The 6,117-nt window shown below is 45.2% G+C and overlaps 1 non-coding gene across 1 annotated transcript; it reads right to left on the bottom strand.

Annotated features, from left to right (window-relative positions):
* Positions 1 to 1,873: 1,873 nt before the first annotated feature.
* On the bottom strand, positions 1,874 to 1,947 carry TRNAR-CCG (transfer RNA arginine (anticodon CCG)). The gene has a single exon. It is a non-coding gene; the product is annotated as a tRNA-Arg (tRNA).
* Positions 1,948 to 6,117: the final 4,170 nt, after the last annotated feature.

Below are 6,117 nucleotides of genomic sequence, written 5' to 3'. Positions count from 1 at the left end.
CATTGTAATTGCCGGAAAGACCGAACCTACTAGGGGTACAGAAATGGAAGGTAAATAGGACGCTGTCGTAATGGAATCACCTCAAGTAAGAAAGATATGACACAGATAGATGTATCTATAATGACATTATATTGTTATTTTTATCTTTTATCCCCCAATGTCTAATAATAGTCTCCTTATCTCACGTAGAAAGGAAGTTTTTATACATTCGATATATCGAGACAGTTACTCGGAAATTGCTACGAAATCCATATTGTTTCCGGTAAGGTATCTGATTCCAGCTCCGATCAACTGACTCAATGAATCTGCAGACATCCGCGGTGTCTACTTCGTCGAATCAGGCGCACAGCAGAGTCCGAAATTATACCGATGGTTAATCTCGATTTCTTACTGAGGTATAATTGCATTGTGGCATAATTTGCATGGCGTGATATCAGAGAAGGATAGAAAAGTATTGTTACGACGGTTCGCTGAATAAATTCCTCTCATTGGAGAGGTAGAGAGATTAGTAGGACAACCCCGAATTGATAATTCCTAACTTGATTAATGAGAAGGAGGGAGAGTGATAGAAACGGGGGTTTAACCGAATGGGGGGAAAGGAGGTTCAATTCCTTTTACAAGGAGCTGAAGAATAAAGCTCAGATATCTCACTCGGAACACCTTTTAGAGGATTACGTGGAACAATTGAATCGGGTGATCCATGATCAAATAAAGATTCAGCTACTTGAAAGCCATCGGGTATCTTCTGACGCAGTGTTTGTTCAATCACCCTTTTCCCAGCAAATGCTATGTATGCTTTGGACTCAGCAATAATTACGTCCCCTAACGTACCAGAACTAGCAGTAACACCACCCGTAGTTGGATAGGTAGGAACCGATATATATAATAATCCCTTCTGAACCTGATGTATTTGTGGGACGGGAGGAATCTTAGCCATCTGCATCAGACTCAACGTCCCTTCTTGCGTACGTGCTCCGCCGGAAGCACAGATAATAACTAGTGGAAGGGATTGATCCGTGGCACATTCGATTGAGCGGGTAATCTTTTCACCTACCACAGAACCCATACTTCCCCCCGTGGATTGAAAGTCCGTAACACCAAGCGCAATAGGTGTCCCGTTTAGACATCCCACCCCTGTCTGAACAGCATCAGTTAAACCCGTTCGTTTCTGGGAGTTGATGATGCGACTTCCATGAGAATCCCCGTCAGAGAAACCTGGAACATCTTATGCAGTCATGTCTTCATCCATGGGAATCCAAGTGTCACGATCGGAAGTTCGATTCTTTCTGTACTAGTCATTGGGGGGTGATAGCCGCACTCCTCACAAATATTTTTATTTTGTTTTGGGAATCTCACGTAAAGCATGTTACCGCAGTTGTCACACCGAGTCCACAACCCCCTGTCGGTATCAATGCTTATGTCTCTATTCCTTCCTCTCTCACTCAAAACGTAACCCTTTGTGGCTTTTTCGAGGAAAGCCCCGATCAATCCACCAAATTCGCGTTTATCTTCGAACCGATTTCTCACAGACATAGGAATTTCCTCATTCATTTCTTCTCCTTCGCTTCGGAGGTAAAAACAGTCGATTCTATTAGATTTCATTTCATCAATGAGATAGACACAGAGATGGAGAAATCATTTCTGAACTATCAGGATCAGCGTCTGTTCGGAATAGGCGTCGAATCGAGACTGACTCCGAATCCGATAACTAATTGGCAATTGACTGATCATCTATTTGATCAATCATATGTTAGAACCCCACAAATAATTATCCAATAACACTTCGTGGAAATAGTTGTGTCGTGTACTGAGAGGCACTGAATCATTTCCTTACTACTCGAGTCTCTGCAGCTCGTATTCCACCTCTCCTATGCAAATTGGGGGGGATTCGAACCCCCGTCCCCATGGATCGGAACCATGTGCTCTCATCCGCTGAGCTACCAACTCCGATCCGTGGCATATCGGGAGTATGGAGGGGAATGTTCCTTCTCCCTATACTCCCTGTTCGCCCCACGAATCCTACCGAATGAATGAGATTCCCGAATAGTTACGGAAATTACAATGTATCAATTGTGTCGAATTCAAATTTGATCTGTTTCCATACCTCGCAAGCAGCAGCCAATTCGGGACTCCACTTACTAGCTTCGCGGATAATCTCGTTACCTTCACGAGCAAGATCACGTCCCTCATTACGAGCTTGTACACAAGCCTCCAATGCAACTCGATTAGCTACGGCGCCTGGTGCGTTTCCCCAGGGGTGTCCCAAGGTTCCTCCGCCGAACTGTGAGACAGAATCATCTCCGAAGATTTCAGTTAGAGCGGGCATATGCCAGACATGGATACCTCCCGAGGCTACGGGAAATACACCTGGCATGGATACCCAATCCTGAGTGAAATATATACCACGGCTTCGGTCTTTCTCGATATAATCGTCGCGTAGCAAATCGACGAAACCCAGTGTGACTTCTCGTTCTCCCTCCAGTTTACCCACTACGGTCCCGGCGTGGATATGATCCCCGCCGGACATACGCAATGCTTTGGCTAGGACACGAAAATGGATACCGTGATTTCTCTGTCTATCGATAACAGCATGCATCGCGCGGTGGATATGAAGCAGTAGCCCATTATCTCGACAATAAAAGGCCAAGCTAGTATTTGCAGTGAAGCCTCCCGTCAAATAATCATGCATGACGATGGGTGCTCCCGATTCTCTAGCAAAGACTGCTCTTTTCATCATTTCCTCACACGTACCCGCAGTGGCATTTAGATAATGTCCTTTTATTTCGCCCGTTTCGGCCTGAGCCTTGAAAAGAGCTTCTGCCACAAACAGGAACCGGTCCCTCCAACGCATGAATGGTTGAGAATTTACGTTCTCATCATCCTTCGTAAAATCAAGTCCGCCACGGAGACATTCGTAAACAGCCCTGCCATAGTTTTTAGCAGATAAGCCCAATTTTGGCTTGATTGTACATCCCAGCAAGGGACGACCATATTTGTTCAGTTTATCCCTTTCGACTTGGATACCGTGAGGCGGCCCAATGAAAGTCTTGGAATAAGCAGGAGGAATTCTCAGATCCTCCAAACGTAGAGCTCGTGGGGCTTTAAATCCAAATACGTTACCTACAATGGAAGTGAACATATTGGTGACGGAACCCTCTTCAAATAGATCCAAAGGATAAGCTACATATGCGATATATTGATTCTCTTCCCCAGCAACGGGTTCGATGTCGTAGCATCGACCCTTGTAACGATCGAGACTAGTCAGTCCATCCGTCCACACAGTGGTCCACGTACCTGTGGAAGATTCTGCAGCTACTGCAGCTCCAGCTTCCTCAGGCGGTACCCCGGGTTGCGGAGTCATCCGGAAGGCTGCCAAGATGTCAGTATCTTTGGTCTCATAATCGGGAGTATAGTAAGTTAGTCGATAATCTTTAACACCAGCTTTGAACCCAATACCTGTTTTAGTCTCTGTTTGTGGTGACATGAGTCCCTCCTTACAATTCAATTAGTAAATCCTGCAAGGATGAGATCTGCTCGACATAGATGGAAGAATTCAACGTGAAGCGTGGAATAGGTCCTGATAGATTCGACTCGAGACGTTTGTCGAAACTCTACCTCAAGCATGGGACATTAGTATTTTATAATACGTCCCACATGTAATGCAACTGACTCTGGTTGTTTCGCACGGAAATTGCTTGAAGAATTAGATCGTAATACATCTCGATACATTGACTCGGGAATCTTTTCGTGGTTAGACTGGTCAGTAGAAGCAAAAAAGGGGATTGAATTCGATATCTGGTTCGCTTTGCGAATAGACGGGGGAAAAAAGGGGATTCGACGAATGAGATGTAGCAATCACATCTAACTAGATGGACCAACTCGTGGGTATCGCGCTCTTTTGCCTCCGACCCATATGTGGAGAGGAGGAAATCAAATCCTACAGTACCTGTCACCCATCTGGATGGATCGGAATCGACTTCCGAGGAAGCAAATGATATGTTTGAAAAAGGGGGAGAAGGGTGTGGAACTAGTAACTCCCCACCATCAACCAATTAGCAATGAAATGCCAGATGGTTCTGCCAATTCGACAATCAAATGAAGATAATACACCAAAACAGTTACGAAAACCAGTTCTTCTGCTTTTGGAATTTCTAAATCAGTGGAGAGAAATGTGGGATATATTACCCAGATCATTGGACCAGTATCGGATGTGTCTTTCCCTCCAGGTAAAATGCCCAATATCTACAACTCTTCGATGGTTAAGGGGAAAAACCCGGCGGGTCAAGAGATTAATGTTACTCGTGAGGTGCAACAATTACCGGGTAATAATGAAGTCAGAGCCGTAGCTATGAGTGCTACAGATGGTCTGATGAGAGGTATGGGCGTCGTCGATACAGGAGCTCCTCTCAGTGTTCCTGTTGGTGAAATTACTCCTGGTTGAATCTCTAATGTCCCTGGTGAACCCGTCGATGACTTGGGTCCCGTAGATATTGGTACGACGTCCCCCATTCATAGATCCGCTCCGGCATTTACGCAGTTGGATACTAAATTATCTATATTTGAGACGGGGATTAAAGTCGCGGATCTTTTGGCTCCCTATCGTCGAGGAGGAAAGATTGGATCATTTGGAGGAGCTGGAGTGGGAAAAACGGTTCCTATCACGGAATCAATTAACAACATCGCCAAGGCTCACGGAGGTGTATCTGTATTTGGTGGGGTGGGGGAACGCACCCGTGAGGGTAATGATCTTTACATGGAAACGAAGGAATCGAAAGTTATTAATGAACAAGATATATCAGAATCGAAGGTGGCTCCAGTTCATGGTCAGATGAATGAACCACCAGGAGCTCGTATGAGAGTTGGTTCAACTGCTCTGACAATGGCTGAATATTTCCGAGATGTGAACAAGCAAGATGTCCTTTTATCTATCGACAACATATTTCGTTTTGTCCAAGCAGGATCAGAAGTTTCTGCTTTATTGGGTAGAATGCCTTCCGCCGTGGGTCATCAACCAACTCTTAGTACAGAAACGGGATCCCCACAAGAGAGAATTACTTCTACCAAGGAAGGATCGATAACTTCTATTCAAGCTGTTTATGTACCTGCAGATGATTCGACTGACCCAGCTCCTGCTACAACATTTGCACACCCAGATGCTACCACTGTGCTTTCGAGAGGACTAGCAGCTAAAGGTATTTATCCGGCTGTAGATCCCTTGGATTCGACTTCAACCATGTTACAACCCTGGATTGTGGGTGAAGAGCATTACGAAACCGCACAAGGGGTTAAACAGACTTTACAGCGTTATAAGGAATTGCAAGATATTATAGCTATTCCCGGACTGGATGAATCGTCAGAAGAGGACCGTCTAACGGTAGCTCGGGCTCGGAAGATAGAACGTTTCTTATCACAACCCTTCCTCGTAGCAGAAGTATTTACTGGTTCGCCAGGGAAATATGTTAGTTTAACAGAAACCACTAAGGGATTTCAAATGATTCTTCCTGGAGAATTGGATAATCTCCCTGAACAAGCTTTTCATCTGGTTGGCAACATCGATGAAGCCACCACGAAGGCTGCAACCTTACAAGTGGAGGGTCAATGAAAGGGATGGTACTGAATCTTCGTGTAATGGCTCCTAATCGAACTGTTTGGAATTCTGAGGTTCGAGAAATCGTCCCATCTACGAGTAGTGGCCAGATTGGTGTATTGCCCAATCACGCTCCACTTCTTACAGCTTTGGATATGGGAGTCCCGAAGGTACGTCACGATGGACAGTGGTCCGCAATGGCGTTGATGGGTGGTTTCGCCATGGTAGACAGTAATCAGGTAACAACATCAGTCAACGAAGCAGAACGAGCTACCGAAATTGATCCTGAGGAGGCTCGGGAAGCTCTTCAGACAGCTCAAGCTGACGCAGCTCAAGCCGAAGGCAGAAGGAAAGCTATTGAAGCTAATCTAGCATTTAAAAGAGCTAAGGCGAGATTAGAGGCTTCAAATACTACTCAATCATTCCCACTTTTAGTTGCGCCTGTGAGAAACGACGGGAAAAGCATGATGGGACACACAATGATTTGTTAGTCCCGTAATACTTCGTATCCATCCCAAATATTTGTAGAA

This window comes from Dipteris shenzhenensis, unplaced genomic scaffold (assembly GCF_047967505.1).
Source record: "Dipteris shenzhenensis isolate YYH24624 ecotype China unplaced genomic scaffold, Dip_SZ_1.0 scaf0171, whole genome shotgun sequence".
In the NCBI taxonomy this organism is placed as follows: Eukaryota; Viridiplantae; Streptophyta; class Polypodiopsida; order Gleicheniales; family Dipteridaceae; genus Dipteris; species Dipteris shenzhenensis.
Note: the sequence above shows the minus strand (reverse complement) of the source record. Positions and strands in the feature narration are given on the sequence as shown.